General features: G+C 40.8%; 1 protein-coding gene across 12 annotated transcripts in view; it reads right to left on the bottom strand.

Moving 5' to 3' along the window:
- LOC124133838 (plasma membrane calcium-transporting ATPase 2-like) overlaps nucleotides 1–27,618 on the bottom strand; it is a 189,212-nt gene that overhangs the window by 51,927 nt on the left and 109,667 nt on the right. The gene's annotated exons all lie outside the window — the stretch shown is intronic.

Raw genomic sequence — 27,618 nt, 5'->3', positions numbered from 1 at the left:
ATTACTATACTTTAGCATGCTACATTGTGTGGCCATTCGTAATGACCTATTGTGTGATTTGTATGTGTGACTGCATAAGAACACCTCACAATGATGCATGGAGCAACACCTAACAGCTGCTGTAGTGCTCAATAATCAAGCATGTATTTACGGTCGTGTGTGTTTACCATTGTCAGCTCTGTTCAACTATGTATTAATATAGAACTTATGCTTGGATACCCACACATTAAATCAATATGATGGCAGGCAAAAATAAACTGCAAGTAAATTATCGTTAAAAAATTGAAATTCTGATTTGCAGTGTTTGAAATCAAAATTCATCATGTGCTTGTCCGGGTTACAATAGGTCTTCAGCAACCCGTGTTTGCCATAAAAAGCGACTATGCTTGTCGTAAGAGGCGACTAACGGGATCAGGATTTCAGGCTCGCTGACTTGCATGGATTGATGCTCTTGATGTCAATCACTGCATTGTCTGGTCCAGACTCGATTATTTTTTAGCATAATTTTGACATGAATGTTGACCAATGTTTGACATGAGATGCATACCAGCAAATAGTTTGGTTGACAAGGTTTTGTTTGTTTGTTTGTTGTTTAACCCCGCATTTAGCAATATTCCAGCTATATGACAGTGGCCTGCAAATAATCGAGTCTGGACCGGACAATCCAGTGATTAACATCATGAGCATCGATCCACGCAATTGGGATCGATGACATGCATCAACCAAGTCAGATAGCCTGACCACCCAATCCATTAGTCCCCACTTACAGCAAGCATAGACGTCTTTTACGGCCAGCATGGGTTGCTGAAGACCTATTCTACCCTGGATCTTCACGGGTCGACAGACAAGGTGGCGATACTAAATCGACCCTTGAGGCCAGTGATGATACCCAAGGGCCGGAACATCTATGCAATGTAAACCAACAGGACCAACCCGTCAAGCAGTGACAGGAATGTGGCCTGGTGACCTGGTCTCCATGCGTCGTCACACAGATGCCTATCTACCTGTCTCGGGAGGTTGTTGTGTTTTATAGACCTGTGTGTACCTACTTCAGGTAGGAGGAATGTGTACAGTTAAGTTAAGGTATAAAGTGTTAAAGGTTATGTTTCACTTTTGGGATTGGGCCTGCTCCGTTAAACATTCTCATAATAACATGTATTCACCAGGGCATGGAACAGTGGACTTGAGAGTCCTTAACATCATAAGAGAGTGAGTGAGTGAGTTGGGTATAACGCTGCTTTTAACATTATTTCAAGTTAATGTGGGAGGAAAGCCAAATGTGATGCAGGTCTCAGACGAGAGAGAGAAACAGAGAGAGAAACAGAGAGAGAGAGAGAGAGAGAGAGAGAGAGAAAGAGAGAGAGAGAGAGAGAGAGAGAGAGAGCAAGCATTGCATAATGCTGATTCAGCAATTAACTCTGTAGGATTTAAGAAAGATCTCACACATAACAAAACATGTTCTGACCTATATACAAACAATTCAATCATGGGAGGCTGTTTATATTTCAAGTAGCACAGTCTATGTGGAGAATACAGATAGTAACCAACATCTGTTGCAGCGTTCTGTACATGCAGGAACGTGACCGTGCTGACGTCTACAGGATGGATGACAATAGGATGATCAGACAACCAGTACACATTTACATTGGGAGGATTCCGGGGAAGAATGTAGGTCACCAGCTACCTACGCATATGGATAATACTAGCCGTGAAGATCCGGGTTAGAGTAGGTCCTAGCTTGCCATAACAGGCCACTATGCTTGTTGTAAGAGCGACTTAATGGATCGGTTGGTCCAACACTGTGACTTGGTTGATAACGTGTCGTCATATCCAAATTGTGTGTATTGATGCTCATGATGTCAATCACTGCATTGTCTGGTCCAGACTCGATTATTTTTCAAACCGCCATATAACTTAATGCGGCATGAAACAACAAACAAACCTCCGACCCTAACGGCCACCTCCACCTCTTGACCCCGCCCCCCCCCCCCCTCCCTAATCCATCAACCCCACCACCACCACCCTAGAAACTATGTCCAAAACTCCCCCCTGCCTACCCAAGACCCCCATCATCCCTAGAACCTCCCCCCCCCCCCCCCCAACCTATAGGGCCCCCCCCTCCCCCTCTACACACATCACTTCAGTATAACATTTCCATACCCTCGACAGCATTACCCTCATTTAGAACTACATTCTATTACACTGACAACCCCACCCCCTGCCGTTTCCCTCAACACCAGATCCCCACCCTCCAGGACCACATCCTCCATCCCCCCCAACTGTTTCCCTTTGCCCCTAGATCAATCAAGGATAATGAGTTTCACACCAGTGTGTGTGTTGCCATGGCAACTGTAGACAAACTTTGTACAAGGTGGGAGTTTGTTCGAAGAAGAAAAAGAAGATTTATTGAATAGTTATGAGGTAAGGTGGCCAAGCATAGCCGTATAGCAAGGCTCAAAACCACCAACAACCAAAACATTTCTCTCCCAGCAGAACCAGTATCTAGCAACCCATAAGAGAAGAGAATAATCCTTCTAATTTAAGAGTTTAGATTTAACACTAATTAACAGCAAAGGCTACTTAAGCTGCCACACAATTACACACCTGTGCTGATGTAGTCATATACTTAGACATGTGGCTCTATCAGGTTGCCTGAAAACTTGATAAACGATTAAAATAAACTGATACACCTAACCAAGCGCAAGGTTCACTCTTGCTTAAGGGGGCTGTGGGGTAGCCTAGTGGTTAAGCGTTCGCTCGTCACGCCGAAGACCCGGGTTCGATTCCCAACATGGGTACAATGTGTGAAGCCCATTTCTGGTGTCCCCAGCCGTGATATTGCTAGAATATTGCTAATAACGGCATAAAACACTACTCACTCACCTGGACAAGTGATGTAGTGAATGAGTGAGAGTGTTGATTTTTATTTCACTTCGGTAATTTTGCTGCAGTATCATGGCAAGGGACACCAATACTGGGCTTCACATCCTCGACCCATGTGGGAAACGAGTGAGTGAGTGAGTTGGGTTTAACGCCGCTTTTAACAGTATTCCATTTATATCGCGGCGTGTCAGCTTAATGTGGGGGGAAAGCCCGAAGTGATGCAGGTCTTAGACGTTTACCACTTCGGTGAAACCCACGAGCACGGGTATGGTGGTGACAAACCTAGAAACATAATCAGGGCGAACCGGGATTCGAACCCACAATCATAGGTTTCTGGCGCGTCCGGAGGGACGCAACTCTGCACAGCTAATCGGGGCGCCTTAGACGACTGGGCCACCCATGCCCCCTGTGGGGAAATGAACCCGGAACCTTAGCATGATGATCTAACACCTTAGCCACTAGGCTACCCACCGCCTCTATTGATATGTAGTTATTGTTCTCTTTAAGGGGTCTGCAATGCCAAGACTAAATAAAAAATTTGTTATAAATTGCATCTGTTCCATAATGGAATGTTTCTGCAATAAATATTATCTATCTAATTTTATCTATACAATTATTACTCAAGTTTATATTAAATTCCTTATTAATCCGACAGAGAGCCTGTTGGTAAATATAATTAAATTAACACCATTCGTATCTTATCTGATTGTGACTTTAGACCCCAATCAGATGAAGCAATAAACAAATATTTTGCTGCCTGATGTTATGAAAAGGAGAAAGGTTGCGATAATTCTCACCCCAAATTATGTTAGAGTGAACATCTATGCACTGAGTTAGCTTGTTAGACTTACATCTAGTCTCTGAAATGAACATATTGTACAGAACAAAAACAGTTCTTCAATTATCTTAATAAAAATATTATTAAAATAACCCCAGTGACTCTTTTCATTTTCAGATACTGCAGTAATCAAGACTTGCCAAACATTATAGACTTGCATGGGCTGTATTTGATATATTTGTATCAGGGTCTGTAAGACAGACTATAGGCCTGTCAGAGGCACTCCTTACATTTCACAAAGACGGAGCTCTCAGGCATCGCTCAACACCCAAATGTCTACTGCACTCATAAACTGTTCCCACATCTCAAGTTCTGTTTGTGTTTTCATTGTCTGCGACTGGATCCGACAGATCCACACCTCTACATTAACCAGTGCAGCAACCAACTTCATCCTCCACAGACAATTCTGGGCACATTTCTGCCAGCATATGGACACATCGTGTTCTTCATTACAAGATGGCTTATCTGATGAAATCATACAACTTGACAGGCACTAAAACACACAAGCAAAGGGGAGGCTACTCTAAATAGACAGATGGAGATTGGTGTTTATTGTCACGAGATTGAACGATGCTTACAAGCAAGGGATCTTGATAGGGTTTCTTTCACAGCTTGCCATAACATCTTTGAATAGAGGGTTGGCATTAAAGTCACTTTGAACAGTATTCCCCGTGTCTGCTTGGGAGAAAGTATTCTGTCTGTCAGGGTTTGTTGTTTGAATGCTACAATCAGCAATATTCCAGCAATATTCCATCAATATACCAGCAATATACCAGCTCTATTCCAGCAATATACCAGCTCTATTCCAGCAATATACCAGCAATATTCCAGCAATATACCAGCAATATTCCAGCAATATACCAGCAATATACCAGCTCTATTCCAGCTCTATTCCAGCAATATACCAGCAATATACCAGCTCTATTCCAGCAATATACCAGCAATATTCCAGCAATATTCCAGCAATATACCAGCTCTATTCCAGCAATATACCAGCAATATTCCAGCAATATACCAGCAATATTCCAGCAATATACCAGCTCTATTCCAGCAATATACCAGCTCTATTCCAGCAATATACCAGCAATATACCAGCTCTATTCCAGCAATATACCAGCTCTATTCCAGCAATATACCAGCAATATTCCAGCTCTATTCCAGCAATATTCCAGCTCTATTCCAGCAATACACCAGCTCTATTCCAGCAATATACCAGCTCTATTCCAGCAATATACCAGCTCTATTCCAGTAATATACCAGCAATATTCCAGCAATATTCCAGCTCTATTCCAGCAATACACCAGCTCTATTCCAGCAATATACCAGCTCTATTCCAGCAATATACCAGCTCTATTCCAGCAATATTCCAGCAATATACCAGCAATATTCCAGCTCTATTCCAGCAATACACCAGCTCTATTCCAGCAATATACCAGCAATATTCCAGCAATACTCCAGCAATATCCAGCGATATTCCTGCAATATTCCAGCAATACGAGTCTGAACCAGTCAGAGAATATTGCTTCACACTGCATCTGAATTTTTTTTGCTATTTGCAGTGAGGTCTGACCAGAGGAGTGGGTGAGTTGGGAACAGCGCCACTTTTAACAGTTACATCACGGTGTGTGGGAGGAAAGCCAGAAGTGATGCAGGTCTCAGACGCTTACCACTTTGGTGAGACCTGGGGGATCACCTCAGGTAGGTCTCCTGCCAGACCCATGAATGAAGGTCATTTTGTGAGAAAACCATGTCCTGAGTGTACCATGATGAGAAGTACTGAGAACCAGGGAAAATCTTGCAGACCAGAATACGGACCATTTCTCAATTCACCAGCTGTTTACTCTGACAATACACATTATTTACTGAACAGCCAAATTTCCGATGAAACTGGTAAAACTATTTGTATCTCTTGTGGCAATTGCAAAATTTCTTCATTAATATTATATCTCTAAAAAACATGAAACTGTTGTTTCCGATTGATCGTGAGTTTAATGACATCACATTAACTGTGACTATTATAGGCAAACATATTCTACAGAATTGCACAAATAAATATTATCTAACCTGATGATTGCCATTCAAATGTCCTGTTATTATTGATCTCCCGGTTTGTGCATCTGATTCTAGCAACTGGCATTAAGAAATCGATCAACGTAAGACCACATCGGACTCCTTAGAAGCTCGGTGGTAAGGAAGGCCTTCATACCCTAAAGGAAACCAAGTAGTGATTTCTCTCATACATAGGAATACTAGATCCCTTACTGCTTTGAGTGAAAGAAGAAATCCACATCCATCGACATATATCCGCAAACCCACTTTCAACGGAACGCGAGTGAATTAATCCTACACGTAGAAAGAAACTTTACCTTTAGGAAGTGTACAAATCTTCACAATTTATTTAGGACAGTATCATTTGAAAAGGCCTTATGCACTTGGGTACTCATTTTTCCACCATTTTAAGCTTCAGCATAAGTGACTCATTCTGTCACTGTGAGATGCAACAATGTTGCCAACATGATACAGAACGTGGAGAAAATCACAGTGTGAGATATAGGCAATATGCACCATCAATACGGTTTTGTATACAAGGAACATTGCGTGTACAAGATCGCCATGTATTGATGATGGGCAATATACAACCCAGTCAAGTTTATGGCGTTATTTCAAAGAGTATTGAATATATTGAAACATAGGATTATTTATTTAATAAGATGATAAGAAAATACTGACATACAATTCAAAGAGACTGCAGTGATTTTGTTGTTGTTTAATGCCTCACTCGCCGTTATTTCGCGGCATGTGATTGAAGAATGGTAAAACTGATGGAAAAGACGATATCTTGCTGATGAAGGCAAAACAAAAGATGCACGTTCAACATTATATTAATCAAAAAGATTTAAAACAAAGAAGGATTCCAGCTTTAGATGGAAATATCCCACGCCTGAGCTATGTGAACACACAATGCTATGTGAACACACAATGCTATGTGAACACACAATGCTATGTGAACACACAATGCCATTTAGAACATACAATGCCATTTAGAAAGTGGTCAAATGTAACAAAAATTATATTTGGGATAACACTTTCTTTGAATGTCTGTGTTATATAAGCATGTTGGTTGATCTCTAAAGGAGTCTAGCTTTAACCATTGTGTGACTAGACATTAGAACACATCGTTAGACTGACTGACTGACTGAGTATGGTTTTACGCCGCTTTTAGCAATATTCCAGCAATATCACGGCGGGGGACACCAGAAATGGGCTTCACACATTGTACCCATGTCGGGAATCGAACCCGGGTCTTCGGCGTGACGAGCGAACGCTTTAACCACTAGGCTACCCGACCGCCCCCCACATCGTTAGACTGACGGTGCACATCATAGTCAGCATGACATCGTTGTTTATAGTTTAACCTTCAGTCATATTCAGACTGATTTCATAAAGGAAATACTACTTTTTTTGTGAAGTGTTCTGCCTTCAATTATTTTGGTTTTGTATATAAACATGTAAATATGTAATTGTGTAACACTTAAAGATGAATAGAAAACTTTGGACCTATTGTCATTCCACTGGGAAACACTTGCGGTCAGATGCAGCTTAATGGACTGGGGGTACAGGCTCGGTGACTTGGATGATTGCATCTCATCCTCCCCCAATGAAATCATCAGGGACGATGAACACAATATCAATCACTGGATTGTCTAGTCCGATTATTTACAAACTGTTGTCACATGACTGGAATATTGCTGAACACAGAATTAAACACAAATTTTGAAATTAAACAGAAAGCCTCAACTACCTACAGGAACAAAACCTAAGAAAGATACAATTACATATTTCATCCGAAAACAGAAGTAGGGAGTGAACCACGTACAAAGTAAACGTAACCCGCATAAACAAACAAGAAAATCAAGTATATTCAACTAAAAAAACCTGTAAAAACAAATATTTCTGTTTCTTTGAAAACAATTGTTAAAGAAGGAAAAGGTTCACAAATTATGAAAAACATTTTTAAAAACAAACATCTCATTTAGTAAATACACAAACCAAGCCAATTCAGCTGTCAATAATGTGACATTTACTGCAAGCTGTAAATCTTGATTCCTTACTGAAGCCGTTTTTGATTAATTTAGCAATGCCCTCCCACACAGCCAAGTCTGTGGACACGCTTCCTGCAGTCTGAAGTCCATAAAAGGCAACAACGATGACATAGACAGAACCACTATTGACATCAACAATGTTCTCATATGACTAAACCATACTGCAATTTACAATAGCAAATTGCTTTGGGTTCAACAACAAGGGGGTTTAATCACACTTGTGATGCCGACATGACGATAACTGGTCTAAATTTAATTCGAACAAATAATCAAAGAAATGTGAACCTGTTGTTAGGTTTAATCCATAGAATGAAAACATCATTAACAAATATCCTAGGCACCGATTTATTTCAAAGAAGAACACGAACATAATGTTGAAATGTTTATCTCTTAAGCTGAAAATTTGTTTGTAATTCTATGTCATCATGAAAACAAAGTTGAAGCTTCTTCAGTTTTCTAATTGTCAAATTCAAGTCTACAAGAATTTTAATCAGTTTGGACTTTCAATAACGTGTAATATGAGGTCTGCATATTCCAGGGCATTACAAGGACACGGCACGAGTATAATGCATAGCTGATTGTACATTAAGGGTTTAAGCTAACACAAATTACCGTATTCGCCATAAAGAACGCTCTGGGCACTTAGGAAATTGATGCAAGGTGGCTGCTTATTGCAACCATAGAAAAGTTTGTTGTCAGAGATATAGCGGTAACAGACTTAGGTAAAACATTCATTAAACTTTAACTTTTTTTTATAATAGTTGTATACTGTGAGTGAGTGAGTGAGTGAGTGAGTGAGTGAGTGAGTGAGTGAGTGAGTGAGTGAGTGGAGTGAGTGAGTGAGCGAGAGAGCGAGCGAGCGAACGAACGGGTTGGTGGACAGGTGGGTGGAGTGTGTGTGAGAGTGAGTGAGTGAGTTGGGTTTAACTCTGCTTTGAACAGTACTCCAGTTACATCATGGGATGTCAGCTTTTTGTGGAAAGTGAGTGAATTTGATTTTACGCCGCTTTTAGCAATATTCCAGCAATATCACGGCTGGGGACACCAGAAATGGGCTTCACACATTGTACCCTTTTGGGGAATCGAACCCCGGTCTTCGGCATGACCAGCGAACGCTTTAACCACTAGACTACCCGACCGCCCCTTTTTGTGGAAAGAAATCCTGTAGTGACTCGGGTCTCAGATGATTGGGCCACCCATACCCCCCTCTCCTTCCGTAAAAAGATCTGTAGTGTGCACATGAAAATATGGATCATTATGTAAATGTTTAGGGTTAGTATCAGACATTTAGATTACTCTCTCACCGATTGGTCGAGAAGTTGGTCAGGGGCCTTTAATATGGCGAACACAGCACTGCAAATTTAAAACATGGATCTTGCTAAACAAGGGTTGATGAACGAACGTTAAGCTTGTCATTGCTTCCATGATCAAATGACATGATCGGGTGCCCATGCTCTCTGTGCACTAAACCAAATCAATGGCCTCTCTCCCACGCGTTCCCATTGAGCGGTAGGAATATCCATAGAGACGTCTCAAAAAGGGAATGTTATTAAATGACTGACTATCTTGTAAAATCAATATTTGCAGTTAGTTGCTCTGCAGATGATTTTGTCGATAATTATACCGATACTGATGACATTTTCAAAACCAATTCCCCAAGGATTGACATGAAAAAGGTTAAATATATCCTCATGGTGAAATACATTTTCTTCAAATTTCCAGTCTAGGAATAGTGCCATTAACGTCTGCCCAATTCTGGTTGAAAAACATTCAATTTCCTCTCCTGCACAAGCTAAACACGTTTTCACATTTTCACCCTGATTTTTGATAGCTTATGAAATGCAAACATTATATCACAAAGGAACACCATACATACACATTATCTGAAAAGCAGTTAAAAGGACGACATATTACTTTCACATTCAGACAGGACAAAAAGCTTTGTGGAACATAATTAATTCATCTTCAGAGGAAATAATTGGGTAACCTTTCACAATGATAATGGGCACTATTCTTAAACAGCAATAGAGTCAGTTCATCCATATTTATCCATTACTTGTTAAAGAGCCATTTCATCAAATGAATATCAAGTGTCAGGAAATTGAAAGTAAATCTTCAAAGCGCATGTTATTTCACAGTGTTCTTCTGTTTGCACTGATGAAGGAATCTCCCTTGGTATTTCTTTGCACTCTTGTCCTCAGTATGTTTGCAGTGGTGAGTATACTATCAAACAGGTGTGGAATGAAACAAATGTTTGCTTATCCTTGAGCAAATAAACCGTTAAAATCTACTTGTCCAGGATTAAAATCTACTTGTCCGATATGTTCTTGTCACAATGTTTATTTTCAGCGAGTGTTCGTTGATTTGTGTCCACTTTCATTTGTTTTCCCTGAAAGGACGTGTTATATTTGCTCATCACCAATCACTGGTGAGTGAACAAGTTTTGTTTTACGTCGCTTTTAGCAATAAAGCTTTCAAAAGGTTTTATGGTAGACGTGTGGATTTTGTTGCATCAGTGACAAAAATTATATCCGATGCAATTCCCTATTTTGACATGTATCCATGTCTTTTCAGAACAATTGACTTGCCTTTGCATGTGTTTGTGATGGGTGCCACCGGTGGGGCAGGATGCACTGATATCATTACTATTTTACAGTGATTCATAAACACATGCTCATGATAAAGTCGGAATCGTACAATCGACTCTGCTTTCTGCAGAGATTTCTATTGGATATGGAAAGGGTTTTTTAACTTTACTTAATCACGTATCTAAACCTAGCTACCAAAACAACATGTGCACCACTGTCACTGCACTTCAAGGCATACTTCCTTCCTCCTGCACACTGCTCAAGGAACAATGACCGCTCAACAATGCAAGCTGTTGCCTAGCAACCTGATTATTGCAGTTTCATCTTCATAAACAACACTTTCTACATCCTCCACGATAACAAGGTGACAACGGATGGCTGAAAGATGAAAGTCCATTTAATGGCTGAAAGATGAAAGTCTATTTAATGGCTGAAACATGTAATTCTGCTTGTACCCTCCACCTGATCATATCCATTCAATACACTGGCGCTCCATCTACACAAACACGAATCAACAAAGACTAACCTCCATCAATAACACTGAAGGCATTACTTCCATCAAATGAAAGCAGAAATTTATTAGCGCCAAAAGCCAGGCATAGTATTGATCTCCCATAAAATCACTACATCTTGGTACAAACTTTATAGCAGTTTCGGTGCCGAATCTCGGTCTCACTACAAATCGATGGAATTTGACATTTTCATAACTCGCCAACATAACTAATTTTTCATGAGCGCTATCCAAGTGCTTCCTTGCAGAAGACCCGACACCGGTTTTCCTTATTAGGTAATGTCACATATTGTATTTGCTGCAGTCTCAGAGGGATGTCTGACATTAATGGCATGTTTCAATCAGGCAGCACATACACACACATGCCAGCAAATCAAACCAATGTGTGATCCAATGCCACCCTAATCAGAATGTTCAACAAAATAGAAATTTCGTAATCCCAAAATGTCGCTCGTCAGTTAGAATTATGTTCACCTATATACACAAGATTAACAAATTACCATTGAAGTACTTCGTAATCTTCAAAAATAGTTTAAAGTTTATGGAAAGTGATGTCTTCTGTTCATGCTTCTCGAAGTAGAAATGTTTTTTTCATTTATGCTCGGATATGTTTGAATAAGTCCTGGTTGCAATAATTGTTTGTTTGTTTGTTTGTTGTTTAACGCTGCCCTCAGCAATATTCCAACTATATGACTGCAGTCTGTAAATAATCGAGTCTGGACCAGACAATCAAGTCATATTGTTGACATACATCAACCAAGTCAGCGAGTCTGACCACCTGATCCTGTTAGTGGCTCTTACGACAAGCATAGTCGTCTTTTACGGCAAGCATGGGTTGCTGAAGACCTATTCTACCCCGGATCTTCACGGTAAGCAATAAGCAAATTGAGTCTCCGTTGGAGCTAGTAACAACGATAATATGTTCGCATGTGGTTGTGTGTGTGCATGTGTGTGCATGTGTGTGCAGTTTTATAGCGATGGCCAACTGAGACACAGTATCCTGACTCCGAGCGACCCAGCCAACCAGTGAACCTGTTTTATAGCGATGGCCCACTGAGACACAGTATCCTGACTCCGAGCGACCCAGCCAACCAGTGAACCTGTTTTATAGCGATGGCCCACTGAGACACAGTATCCTGACTCTGAGCGACCCAGCCAACCAGGGAACCAGTTCTATCCCCACAATGCTGAACACGAGGCAGGGTAACAACTTGTACTGTACACGTCTTTTGGTATGACGCGGCCAGGGGATCGAACCACCGAACTTCTGCTCTCATGCTGAAGGAGGCAGCGCATATGTTCAGTAGGTTAACAGGCGATCTGGTATAACACTATAACTCATTTCATGACATATCAATACAATCACTATTATTTTGTTTACTTCCTGTTGTGACAGTGACCTTGGGAAAAGCAGACGACCTTGATTTAGTACACGTTACCATAACAGACACATCTGACCCTGTACAACTCACGAACACTGCCAGAAAATGTTGAAACAATGTCCAAGATGCTGGCAAGTATACACCCTATATCTACAATGCTTTCATGAGGTTAGAGGAAATAAAGTTACTCCACACAAGATTAAATTGTCAACAGAAAGTCATCAGTGTATAACAATTTGTTTGTTGTTGGAACCCACACTCATCAATATTCAAGCTACATGATGGTAGTCTGTAATAGTCTAATCTGGGCGCGAGAATTCAGTGATTGACGTCATGAGCATCGATTGAGAGCAATGGGAGACGATAACATGCATCAGGTCAGGAAGCTTGACCACCTGATCGTTGGTCGCCTTACAACAAGCATGGGTTGCTGAAGACCACTTCTAACTCGGATCTTCACGGGGGGGGGGGAAGATGACATTAGTAACTGAATGCAGGGGCGGTCGGGTAGCCTAGTGGTTAAAGTGTTTACTCATCACGCCAAAGACACGGGTTCAGTTCCGAACATGGGTACAAAGTGTGAAGCCCATTTGTGTGTCCCCCGCCGTGATATTGATGGAATATTGCTAAAAGCTGCGTAAAACCATACTCACTCACTCAGTAACTGAATGCAACAAAAGGATTTCATTGAGCCCGACAAGCACATTTAATAGATTTATGAAGAAAGGTAATCAAATAAAATAACTAAAATGCTGTGTTTGATTGTCATGACATTTGTTTAATTTGGGTTTATATATATATGTTTAAACCAAATCATTTCAAACTGGGTTTTTTTCCCCCCAAATTTGACATTCAATTTATTTTTCTACTTCTTGGTTCCCATTTATTGATAATATCAAAAATATGTTTACCAACAAATACAATATTTTCACAGTTGAATGAGTGGAAATAACTCAAAAACAACAACAGAAAACAAATTTTTCAGATATTTCAGTCCTCAAGTTGAAAACAATGCATCTTGACGTCAGGGAGACAATCCGTAAGCATTTTTTAGTGAATTTCACAAACATCTTCTCTCAAAAAACAATAAATACAATTGATATGAGATACTGTAACAGAACGTGTCAAACTGGGCAAAAACTGCTCAATTTCCCTAGAACTTGCAGCCTGAGTTTGATTGATCTGAAGAACCTGATACGAGGTGAAGGAGTGAGTGGGAAGACGTCTTACCGGCTTCAGACAGATCGTGGGAGACAAACTTTAAGCACTTCTAGCTTTTTAAAAACAGTTCTTATTATGGATCACATATTTCTATTCTTGGCAATGATGACAGCGAAAGCTGCCAATTCCCTTCCGCCGACATAAAAACTATCTGCAAAAGCAGTAAACAATTGACAGTTAAATTGATTAAAGTGAATGTACGTTTTTCTTGAATTCAAATACTTCAATTGACAAGGACTGATAATAGATTTTAGCTATAAAGCCCCTAAACACAGTTTCTTTTCGTTGGAAACTTGTAAATTCAAGAAGTATCTAAATTTGTAAGAACTCACTGTTTGAAGCAATGTTGAGTGAGTGAGTGAGTGAGTGAGTGAGTGAGTGAGTGAGTGAGTGAGTGAGTGAGTGAGGAAAGTCAGAAGTGATGCAGGCTTCAGGTCCCCGATTTTACCCTTTTGTGAGTGAGTGAGTTGGGTTTAACGCCGCTTTTAACACTATTCCAGTTATATCACAGTGTGCCAGCTTAATGTGGGAGGAAAGCCCGAAGTGATGCAGGTCTCGGACTTTTACCACTTCGGTGAAACCCACGAGCATGGGTATGGTGCTGACAAACCTAGAAACATAATCGGGGCGAACCGGGATCCGAACCCACAATCATAGATTTCAGGCGTGCCCAAGGGATACAACTCTGCACAGCAAATTGTGGCGCCTTAGACGACTTGGCCACCAGGCCCCCTTGACCAAAAAGAATTTTAATAGTCTCAGTTTCAGATGAAATTGCAAACCAATATTTCAACATTTGTCAACCATTTGGCTATCCTCCATCCAAATTCGAATTATTCAATAATTCCTCAGTGTGATAGTCCACTGAATTAAAGTCTTCACTATTCTACTGCAAGATTAATAAGGATACATTAAAGTGTGATTTTCCTCAAGGCAACCTTTACCAAAGCATCTGAGGTTGGCGATCAATACCAAATTAGTATGTAGGAACAACTTGATTTTCTATACCCAGTAATATGCACATGATATTTGGTAATTCCAAGTAATATTGCATGTGAACCAGTAAATTCTTTATCTCTCCTTCCTGAGTCTTCAATCATGAAAGTTCACTCAGTCTATCACTCCCTGGCAGAAGAAGCATTCAAGGGAGATAACCACCGACTCTTCAAAATGAAAACTAGATTCTTCTTGCCATTCTCAGACCATATAATCTTCAATCATGTGGGATAATTTTCTATCCAGAACTTTAAGAAGTGGATCTTAGCCTGTAATATAGATACCCTGTAATTTGATTTCATAGCCATTTACAGATAGCAAAAAAGGACACTTAAGAACAGCATATTAAAGCAAAAGTCAATAACATTCTACACATTCCTAATTACAGTAACTGTAGGTGTACGAGATGAGAAACTGCATGGAGCTCGGAAATAAAGCCTGGAAGGCGGGATCGGCAAATTACACTTAACAAGAAAGGTCAACTAGTCCTTTGTAAAGGTCATCAGGTAACTGGCATTCTCTTCAGAATATGCTAGAATAATATGGGCCCAGTGGTGCGTAACCTTTCAAGATGCGGAGAAATTTGGATCCGCATTTCATCTACCACGGCTTTGCAGGATACAGATAAACAAAAGCTTAACAGAATTGGATTTCCAGATCAGATAGAAAGGGACCCTCATCAACTTCCCATAAACCAAAGTGTATTACAACATGACAGAGCCATTCAGGCTAAACTGCTTAGCCCATGGCTAGCCTGATGAAGCCGTGCTTGAAGACGTCCATCCCGGCTGCTGTTTGTTGGGAGAAGCTGATACACTGACAGGCCCTACACCCACGGAGAGCAAAAATTGGAATTCATGGAATTTGTATCTATGTACTATCAATTGACCTCATTGATATTTCCAAAAATACCTTTACAAAAACTTGCAGGTTCAAAATCAACAGATTGTGTGAATGTTGATTAATGTTGTAGTCAGAGTGAGTGAGTGAGTGAGTATGGTTTTACGCCGCTTTTATCAATATTCCAGCAATATCACGGCGGGGGAACACCAGAGATGTACCCATGTCGGGGATCGAACCTGGGTCTTTGGCGTGATGAGTTAACACTTTAACCAATAGGTTTCCCGACCGTCCCTGGTTGAGTCAGAAATAGTCTAGAAGAAATCATGTGACAGAAAAGGTGGGAAATGATTAGAGATGCTGTTGGTCGTGATTGCACATCAATAATCAGCCATGTCACCTTCTTTGACCATCCAATCCAAAATCAGGTATGTCATATGTTTGACCAACCAATCCACAATCACCCAAGTCACTGTCTTTGACCAACCAATCCACAATTAGCCAAGTCACAGTGTATGACCACCAAATCCAGAGTAAGCCAAGTCGCTGAGTCTGACAATGATAATCCTTTTGTTTTGTTTGAAAGAACTACACCATTTGACAACAGGCTGCATTTCTGAAAATGTATGTTTTATGCACTGCAATATTCCAGCCAGGGACACCAACAACAGTCTTCAGGAAGTACACCCATTTTGAGAATCAAACCAGAACACTACCCCCATCCTGGCTCAATTTCTGAAGCAACTTAACCAAGATTACAGCTTATGTAATTATATCTCAGTCAATGCCTACTGTAGTCAATACAGGCAATTGACGTAAAACTTAACAGTCATTTTCGCCTCAATGACTGTTATTTGGCAGGCAACATAATGATTACACGTTGCTAAACAACCTGGGTTATGCTTGTTTCAGAACCAATGAGAGTATTGTGGCAAGGGAGACAACTTGTACTTACACCCTGGAGATCTATTTCCATCTACTGTCTAGATTCAGATGAATTTGACAGAATGAAATTGAGTAAATATGCCAATTTGGCTGAAAAGTCTCATTTTTGTTCTATTCAAAGAGAGGAGCACTGCCCTATTGTCTCGTGGTTGATTGTCTCCGGCCTGGAGCGTCTTGGTGGCTGTCAGGTAATTATGTGTTGGAACTACTGGCATTCTGATTCCACTGACTGAGTTGGTCCATCGGTAGAACTCAAATAAGCCAAATCTGGCGCCAACTCCAAGACTCAAAGAGGAGCTGGGATGATGCCAAAACTAGCAATGGTCAGGACGGACGAACAGAGAAGATGTCCACGGCTTGATGGGATCTAATTCCAGTCATGTGACGCCGACAATCGCACACAATAACTCCGAGCTGACCAGGCCTCAAATTAAGTCCTACCTCAACAGATTGACTGGTTTCATTATCAGTCCAACACTCAGATCGTTTGCCCATTCCCAACACACAGAGGCTTCCAGTTATTGGACACGGCCACAGATTGAATCAGATAAAGCAGCAAACTGCACATCTCGAGGTGGTCCTTGTCCGCGGCATTCCATTGGCTGTTGCTAACTTTCTGATCAGAATTGGACAATCCATCACACTTAGTTGAAAGATGTGTTTTGGACCAGTGAAATCTCATGAATTTGAACTCCCAACATATCTTTTACGATGACGCCATTTCGCTCGTCACGCTACAGAAAATGTGACATGTATTGACCAAAAAAAGATTGGGATTTTGAGGTGAGGGAAATGGGGTTTAATGTCGCGTCCAAGATTATTGCACTTATATAGTGACGTGCATGCACGTGTATGTGTGTGTGTGTGGCTGCTTGTACTAGTCTGGACTGATGCCGATTTATATTGCTAGCTCACTGACATACCATGCCGCAGTTTAACATGAATATCCCACTCAGACACAGTATACTGACTCCGAGCCGACCAGTCCTTGTTTTAGCCCCTTAATGCCAAGCGCCAGACAGGGTAACAACAAGTACCATCTTTTAACGTCTTTTGGTATGACGCAGTTGGGGATCAAACCCCGGACCTTCCGCTCTCTGGGCGGACGCTCTACCATTAGATTACGGAGGCGGTCGATTTGGATTTTGAATATTTTTTGCGGATACGTTTTTGTAGTGAAGACTGATCACATTATTTTGAAAGCAATATGCCCCTGAATGATCCCTAACTTATTTTGTTTAGTGTACATTGGCTCATCCCCAGGACTTCCTTAATAAGACTTCACTGGACCTGACTTCTGACACCACACCAACAAGCTGACTCTCCTTGTTATTATATAGAAATAGTGCAGCACATTCATGGAAGACATGGCTGGAAAGGCCAAACACCTGTGGGATACTTATATTTCATGGAGCTGACTGAATATAAAAGAACGGTATATGTTGATCATATTACCTGTTCTGAGCTTTATTCCACATACTGCCCTTGATATAAGGACTGATGTAATTCACATACTTTTATACAAGAATTGAAACAGTAGCTTTTCTTGTGCCTGTGAGTGAGTGAGTGAGTGAGTGGGTCCTGAAAGAGTGAGTGGGTGGATCTTGGATGAGTGAGTGAGTGAGTCCTGGGTGAGTGAGTGAGTGAGTTGGTGGATCTTGTATGAGTGAGTGAGTGAGTGAGTGGGTTTGGCTAAATGCTGCTTTGAAAATTTTTTCAGTACATAACAGGATTTCACAATGAGGGAGTGAATGTCTGACTGACTAGCATGTACTCATAAATACATCTTGATCTGTTTTCTTTTTAAATTGTTAAATTAAGAGGCATAAAAAGGTTTTAATGATACACAACAGACAACCAGTACCAGTTGACAGAGTCAGAGCCTGTACCCAGAACTGGGACTCAACGCTTGCAGTTTGAGAATTGCTAATCAACCTATCTCTGTATCGCCAAACATTACCATAGATTGAAATAGTCCATCACATCTATAATGCAGGGCCCAGACTGTCATACAGATAAGACTCTGCTGAAAAACAAATGCATGACCCATATGTGTGGATGCCAATATCCACCATCTGCTTCTATACATGATAATAAATATCAGGCACTAACACTGAATCTCATACACATGCTCAACAGAGAGAGGCGCCCAATATCAACATCGCCATAAATTGAGAACACTGTTCAGCACCTGAATTGCTAATGGAGTGAGTTAATGAGTGAGTTGGGTTTAACGCTGCTTTTAACAGTATTGCAGTTATATCGTGGCATGTCAGCTTAATGTGGGAGGAAAGCTTGAAGTAATGCAGGTCTCAGACATTTACCACTTCGGTGAAACCCATGAGCACGGGTATGGTGCTGACAAACCTAGAAACATAATCGGGGCGAACCGCGATTCGAACCCACAATCATAGGTTTCTGGCGTGCCCAAGGGACGCAACTCTGCACAGCGAATCGCGGCGCCTTAGACTTGGAACTTGGAATAAAACTGAATATGTTCAAATATGGATATCACAATATATCATTGGACCGTAAAAGGCGACTATGCTTGATGTAAGAGGCGACTAAAGGGATCGGGTGGTCAGACTTGCTGACTTGGTTGAGGCAGTATCCCAATTGCATGGATCGATGCTCAAGATGTCAATCACTGGATTGTCTTGTCCAGACTCGATTATTTACAGGCTGCTGTCTTATAGCTGGAATATTGCTGAGTGCAGCATTAACCAACAAACAAACAAACAAACAATACATCATTGATACACATGGGATGCTCATTCAACTGGAAGTCTAATATAACTATTTGAACATTGTACGAAAGTTGCGCCATCATACAGCTAGCAACTAGCTCGCACACTGTAACCAACAAATACTCAATTCCGTCTCAGTCTTGTCTTACTGCAGCATGGGATATCACCAGGTTGACTACTCTCAGAAACATTCCTCTTTCATGTTGCCCTCCTTGTGTATAAACATCGTATACAACCCTGGTAGTTCTACAAACACTCTATACATTGTGGAACCAGACATTGCCACATAGATATTCCTGAAGGGTAAATAGTTTATTCCAACCTCTGGACGGAGAAACAGCTCCGACAATGAAATATACTACCAGGGTTTATTGAGACACAGAAATGTGTGTCCCATACTCACAAATGTATAGAATGGACGCAGGAAAAATAAATTGTGCGCCCCAAGGGACTCACAATAATATTCAAAGTACCAAATTCTTGACAAAAAATACAAAGGTCCTGTAATTAAAGTTGTTATTAAATCTTACAGTACTGTACACTACACCATTTCATTACTTTACAGGATCCTCATTTTTTCTGTAAGGACCCTTGATATTAGTAATTGGGGTCCTCTGGACCCCAAGTCTTGTACAACTTAACAAATGTCAAGGATCCAATTCTTTCTTATTACTATAGTTTATCCGTCACGACAGATTTAATATAGTAATATCAAAGAATTGGTATTTTTCAGTGGTATAGCTGTCAATTGCAAAATATTTTTTTTAATTATGTCATAGATGGAGTATTTACTGACAATGTTCTATTTCCAGTATATCCATTGTGACAAGTTAATTAATATGGAGAGTGAGTGAGGCATACATATGCTTTTTTCAATATTCCACACTTATATTGCTGTAGGGGGGACAATATAACAGCTTCACACAATGTTCAATTTCCAATATAGACATTGTGACAAGAGCATTAATAAAGAGAGTGAGTGAGGCATAAATACACGTTATTCAATATTCCACACTTATTGCTGTAGGGGGGGGGGGGGGCAACAAAAATAGCTTCACACATTGTACCCATGCTTGAAGCAAACATTAATCTTTGGTTTGAGACGTAAATGCAAAACCTCAAGACTACCCAACCAATAGAAGTCGAGCTTGTCCAACAAGTCCTCTCACAACATTCCATGTGTAATATATACATCCCATACACTTAATAACAAATCTCTCTTAACAAGCCATACAGCTTTTAGCACAGGACCTATCATCATTAGGCGTATTATGGCACAAGAATAACGGTAAATGGCAACCACTTGGTACAAAGTTTCTTCTTGTCTGGGAACTGTTTACGTTTGTGTTCTTCAAATGTCTGCCAACTACCCACTGAGCTGGGGATTACCTGACAAAGGCAGCCCAGATGCCGGACATTAATGTCAAGAGGGTTAGAGAAGAGGAGCTGAGCAGTGAGCCTTTCCACAGTGGAACCAGATGTCCCACCAGCCTCCGCCACTCACCAGCCACAGATATCATACTTGTGGGTTTATTGGTCTTGTCTATTTATTTCTGCCTTGTAGGATCCTGACAAGGACAACATTTAGTATCCTTTACAAATTGAGCAGAAGTTATTAACTATTCAAGAAATGCCAATCTGATTTCTTTTTGTTTTATGGAATTTCTTGGTTAATACATGGCAGAAGTAAAATATAAAAAAATGCTGTCAGGCTTGATTTAAAAACAACAACAGTGAGTGAGCATGGTTTTACACCGCTTTTAGCAATATTCCAGCAATATCACAGGGTGGACACCAGCAATGGGCTTCACACATTGTACCCATGTCGTGAATCGAACCCGGGTCTTTGGCGTGAGGAGTGAACGCTTTAACCACTAGCCTACCCGACTGCTCTATAAAAAAAACAGAACACTTTCCTTTTATTTAAAATATTGCAAGAATAATTAGGATAATTTAGTTTTGAAAAAAAAGAAGAATAAAATATATTGGTCAAGCCTACATTCCAGAATAGGTTCAGGATTACTGAAACATTTTGCTTGAAGGTCTTGACAAAATCTAGGTGTGGAATTAATGTGTAGTTTGAGGTAAGGGAATTTCAGTGAGAATGATGAGCCTGTTCTGTTACAGTGAGGGCACCTGTCAGATGTAGACCATGACAAGCGGGGATGAATCCAGGCAGAAAACATCCCACATCCCACAACTTATTATCACAGTGGTATCAGATCTTCCAGAGGCTTAGGGTATGACCTCGCTAGAATAATGGAGAACAGAAAATATCTTGGTTCAAGAAGAACAAAGTGTTTCAATGACAGAGAGTTCTTGGGATATCATTTGCACATTGTTAACCTTTGTCGAATCAGAACACTGTTTTCAGTGACAAACAACAGAATATATACAACATATAGAGATGAGTGTTTCAATGACAGAGAGTTCTTGGGATATCATTTGCACATTGTTAACCTTTGTCGAATCAGAACACTGTTTTCAGTGACAAACAGTGGAATATATACAACATATAGAGATGAGTGTTTCAATGACAGAGAGTTCTTGGGATATCATTTGCACATTGTTAACCTTTGAAGAATCAGAACACTGTTTTCAGTGACAAACAGCGGAAAATATACAACATAAAGAGATGAGTGGGGAATAATAGACACTTGACATACCGCATACACTAGGATGAGTGGGTGTTATGAATGCTGACAAGGCATGAAGATGTATATATTACACTACAGGATGAGTGGGGGATTATGTACAATAACAATTTCAGGTATGCAGCAATCTGTTTCAAGAATGGGGACACCTGAGTGCTGGGGATGACATTCCGTCATTCATCGCTGTCATTGGAGAAATGTCTTAGTGACAGACTAAGTCCTTTTAACATTCTGTATGTTACATCATTGCTTAATGTGAGAAGAAAGCCCAGGGTCCCAGGGTCCCAGGGTCCCAGGTCCTAAATATTTCCTACATTGTTGTTCGTTGTTGTTTAACGCCGCACTCAGCAATATTCCAGCTATATGATCGCGATCTGTAAATAATCGAGTCTAGACCAGAAAATGCGGTGATTACATCATCGATCTTTGCAATTGGGACTCGTTCGCTCGCTCACTCACTCACTCACTCACTCAAATGTCATGATATTCAAATTGCATAGATCAATTCCAGACTCGATTATTTACAGACCGCCATCATATAGCTGGAATATTGCTGATTGCAAAGTTAAACATGAAGGAAATGTGTACAACTTGGGACACTTGGCTTCCTTCTCACATTAAACAATGATGTGACAAACAGAATGTGAGAGAACAGGTTTGAATTAAGGCCGTTTTGGACAGTATGTTAGTTCTACCAAAGCATGTCAACATGACACACTGGGAGTGATGCAGGACTTAAGTCATTTACCAATTCGGTGAAAGCCAAAAGCCAGGGAAAAGTGCTGACAAACCAAGCAACACAATCAGGGTGAACCAGGATTCGAACCCAGCATGACAGACAAGGTACATACAAAAACAAATTGCAGCATTTCAGACCACTTTGTTATCAGTAACTGTTTGTTTGCAAAGGACTACAAATATAGCACTAAAGCATGAAATATCTAGCATTAGGTAGAGAATCCTGATAGAGATATTACAATTTCTGTCTCTAAAAATATCACTGGCATCACATGATGGAAGTATCTAATACAAAATATACCTCACTACTTCATATTTCTAGTTGTATTTAATAACCTTAATGATATTCTTATGTTTCAACAGCCAAGAAGGTCGGATATCTCCAAAGCTAAAGAACACTTAACTTTCTGAGCATCAGAAAACCCAATAGCTAGGCCAAAATTTATTGATGATTTTTGGGGCTAGTAAGGAAGTGGGAAGAAATACAAAATTATCTTCATAGAAAAAAAGTAATTGCAAATGCAACTTTGACAAAAACTGAATTCATCGATGCCATCTTTAAATTATTTTTATAGAAAAAGATGGATGTGTTTTCGTGAAAAGAAATCGATGAGCATGCTGAAACCTAAATGCCTAAGGGCTTTTTACACAAAGATGAGGTTAGCAACACATCCTCATCCTGTTCTGGTTGGAGCAGTCAGACTCGGTTTAAGTTAACCCTAAGAAAGAAGAGAAACCAAACTAGAGAAACATCCAGTCTGTATATAGGAGTGAGTGAGTGAGTGAGTCAGGTTTAACGTCGCTTTTAACAGTATTCCAGTTATATCAAGGTGTGTCAGCTTAATGTGGGAGGAAAGCTTGAAGTGATGCAGGTCTCAGACGTTTATCACTTCGGTGAAACCCATGAGCACGGGTTTGGTGCTGACAAACCTAGAAACATAATCGGGGCGAACCGGGATTCGAACCCACAATCATAGGTTTCTGGCATGTCAAAGGGATGCAACTCTGCACAGCGAATCACGGCGCCTTAGACGACTGGGCCACCCTACTCCCGTATATAGAAGGGGATGAGTCTTGGAATCAAAAGTTTGAGAAGCTCTAACAGCTACAACCGTAACACCCATACAGTGTGTCATCTCAATGGAAGTTGGTAGTTCCAGCAGCGAATTCCCAGAAAAGTTTAAGATTGTAAAGATTTCGTCTGAATAAACCCAAAGAAACAAATAACACTCAAATCTAGAAGTCGGTTCCGTTTGGCAAAGCGTACCGAGGTTGCAACAGTCTTAGTTGATCTTTTTGCAGTTTCTGTTGGAAAAATTAGTCTTCCTACGTCTACATTATTGATGTCTTGACATTGCCAGCGATTATGTTGGAGACCAGTAGCATAAGGATGATTTCATGATTTCATGATTTCATGAAATAACCTTTTTCAATAACAATCTTCATAAAAATCTTTTGAACATTTAGGATAAGAAATAAATCAATGTCCTAGAAAATGAACTGATCTGAAGCCCTGAGTTACATACTAAATGGTTTCACCGAAGCTGGTACACTTTTTTATCGTATACCCTTTAGTCCAATGACTAAATCAGACCCTTGTCTTTTCTCTACTGTACCCCATTCAGAGTCAGAAAAACATTGCATACCACACCAGCTTTAACTGATTTGAGTGAGTGAGTGAGTTAAATTTTACGCCGATTTTCACAATATTCCAGCAATATCGCGGCAGGGGACACAAGAAATGGGCTTCACACATTATACCCATGTGGGGAATCGAACCCGGCCCTTCAGCACGAGGAGCGAACGCTTTAACCACTTGGCTACCCGACTGCCTCTTTTATTGATTTGAGAGAGAGGAGACACTTCAGTGATTGAGAATACGAGCAACGTCCCATGCCGAAGGTAACAATGCTGACAATAAACAAGTCTCCTGACCCTTCAATTCATTCATCCCCCTTGCGACTAGACCAACATTAGGTTCCAGACTTATAGTTATCTTAATCATACATATATATCTACAACACATAAAACATAATCCAAACGGAGCCCAGAACAAGGCCTAATTTCAGGCCTCAAGCTGAGGCAATCTAGACTTGCCAGATCATTCTCATCTTAATTTAGTCCCTCGGGTCTGGGAGAGAGACTGCCCTCTGACGATCACAGGTTGCTTGGGCCTCTTCTAACCCAGTTGTAAACATTTCGCTGTGCAGAGTTGCGTCCCTTGGGCGTGCCAGAAATCTATGATTGTGGCTTCGAATTCCAGTTCGCCCTGATCATATTTCTAGGTTTGCAAGCACCATACCCATGCTCGAGGATTTCACCAAAGTCGTAAACGCCTAAGACCTGCATCACTTCGGGCTTTCCTCCCACATTAAGCTGACATGCGGTGATATAACTGGAATACTGTTAAAAGCAGCATTAAACCCAAATCACTCACTCCCTCATGCTAACCCTGACCTCCGCAAGGGCTCGGACACTGCACCAGTTTCCGGTATTAAACCCAACTCACTCACTCACTCATGCTAACCCTGACCTCCGCAAGGGCTCGGACACTGCACCAGTTTCCCAGCTATTGTACTAATCCTCCATGACGTGTCAAAGACGCATGTTCGTGAGGTCATTAGAGCGTGGGTGCATGCCCTCATCAATGGAACGGAGGCAGGTATGTTCAAGGATGGAGTTGTTTAGTACTACGATGCATTCATCCAACCACAAGAACCAGGAGTGGCTGCAATACATAAGTATAATCACAAACAATGTTGCAGCGGTGCACATGGCAGCAGCGGTGCGGAGGAGGTGTACAAATCCTCTTACGCAACTTGCACTGCATCCGAATGCATGTAATACCTCACAGAAGCTGATTACCTTGCGTGTGCATTTGGGCCTGTCATGTATGCTACACAAATCAATATCTGAAGACTCAACAGCTTCGCATTTTGTCACATTATTCCGCGAACATCCCTGGGTTAAAACCAAGGAGTGTTGAGTCTCCTGTATCAATTCCAGACATAATCATACAACCACGAAATAAATGAGTGAACTTTTTCAATCAGCACATACATATCTACAGCAAGTGTTGGAAAATTTAGTCTCAATGACTAATAATTTACAAAGATGTCGCTACAGTCTGAGAACAAGGCTAACCTGATTTGTAGAACATACAAGTTGCTCATACAGTGTCAATAGAATTTGTTTTGGTTTAAACCAGTGTTAAATATTTAGGGCATCCTACATACAAATACAATAGGCACACAGCTTAAAGTCCAGGGAGCCTTTAAGTTTGAACACTGGTTACAATACCTACTCCTACATCCTGACTACATTTACCCCTAAAGAGTGAGTGAGTGAGTGAGTGAGTGAGTGAGTGAGTGTTTGAGTGAGAGAGTATGGTTTTACGACACTTTTAGCAAAATTCTAGCATATCACAGCAGGGACACCATAAATGTGCTTCACACATTGTACCCATGTCCGGAATGGAACCCGGGTCGTCGGCATGACGAGCAGACGCTTTAACCACTAGGCTACCCGACCGCCTCTACACCTAAAGAGAGCTTATTGCAACAGAATCACTCGGCACATTAGCAAGCTTCTCTTCCACTAAACCTTTCCCTTCATGCACAGCAGAAGAACTCTATTTCTGGCACCCCAAATCTCACAAAGCCATTCTGTTGCACTACAGAACACATCCCGCCATCGTCAATCACTTCTGGCAGGGTTACACCACGCTAGTGATTTTCAATAAGGACTCCATACTTGGGTGTCTGGTCTCACAGAACCAACATCCGGGATAAATGTTGGGGCTTTCAGAAACTCAGCCCATGTCACGGCACAAAGCAGCGAGTGTAGGGAGCAGAACGGGGATCAAAGGCTACACCGTGTGTACGGGGATACTACAGGCTGTTCTGGCCAAAACGCCTGTGTCCATCGATCTGTTACCACTGTGACTCAACTCTCCAAATGTCAACGTATGTGCATAGCAAATCATCTCCTGAATCACATGCTACAGGAACATTCCATCACACACTCAGCGGACATCAGCAGAACATTCTGACTTATACAACAGAGCTATTGGTATGCCTTTATGTGTATGCATGAGTTAGTTGGGTTTTAGCAATATCAAATGGCGTTTCAGCATGTCAAGGCTGGGGACACCGTAAATGGGGATCACACATTGTAACCACATTGGAAATCAAACCGTTGTGTTTGTTTTTTATTCAATGACGTACTCAGCAGTACTCGAGTCTGGACCAGACAATCCCATGATTGATATTGTGCTTTCCTCCTACATTAAGCTGACACGCCGCGATATAACTGGAATACTGTTAAAAGCAGCGTTAAACCCAACTCACTCACTAACCTGGACTCCCCATAGGGTCCCTCTTTTAATCAGTGCTTATGACAAGTATGAGGCATCAGTGAGTTATTTTACTCAGAATCCAAACTGCTAAGTTCCCTTGGTGAGCCCTCTATCCAAGAAATGAATCAATGCATAATAAATGCACATCTAGACCACAGGGTACCATTATTCTTTTCCCCTAGCACATATTTAACACATATATAGTAACTCTGGATACATATTCAGTCTTTGATCATGCTCTAATTGTGTCTGATAATGGTCTAATTGTGTCTGATCTTCTTTGATCAAGAAGACCCAGATGAACGTGAATCTGGACATCAAACCTGATGTAGTTTAATGAAATAATACTTTTTTGTGTGTTTGGTTAATGGCTATGCATCAGTTAGAAATTCCAGTTTTGTTCGTATCACTGGAAACATCTACTTAAAGTTCTGATAATCCTTGGCAATAATGCCAGACCAAGTAAGCTAAATAATAAAAGGGTCCCATGACTCCAGTTAATGTCTGGATTGGTTTTAACTTCACTTTACTGTTCATTGCAAAAAGACACCGGCCATAAGATCAGACAGGTCTTGGGCATTCAAGAAGGACAAGAAACAGCAGCCTTGTAGTTTCAGGGATTATAGTGGTATGTCGTGACAGCTCCAAGACAAATACATTTTCATGGGTTTTATATGGTCCATATGTCATCGTAAACTGGGGAAAAATGGCTTCCTCTTCGGCAGGGTTTGTAGGCTATGAGGTTTTGTTATACAAAGTCTTATTGTCAGTGGACTTGAGTAAATATTTGCACATCCAGAGAAAGGACATAGAAA

Source organism: Haliotis rufescens, unplaced genomic scaffold, assembly GCF_023055435.1.
Source record: "Haliotis rufescens isolate VD_foot unplaced genomic scaffold, xgHalRufe1.0.p SCAF_16, whole genome shotgun sequence".
Taxonomy (NCBI): Eukaryota; Metazoa; Mollusca; class Gastropoda; order Lepetellida; family Haliotidae; genus Haliotis; species Haliotis rufescens.
The sequence above is the reverse complement of the archived record's forward strand: the minus strand, read 5'-3'. Positions and strand labels throughout refer to the sequence as shown.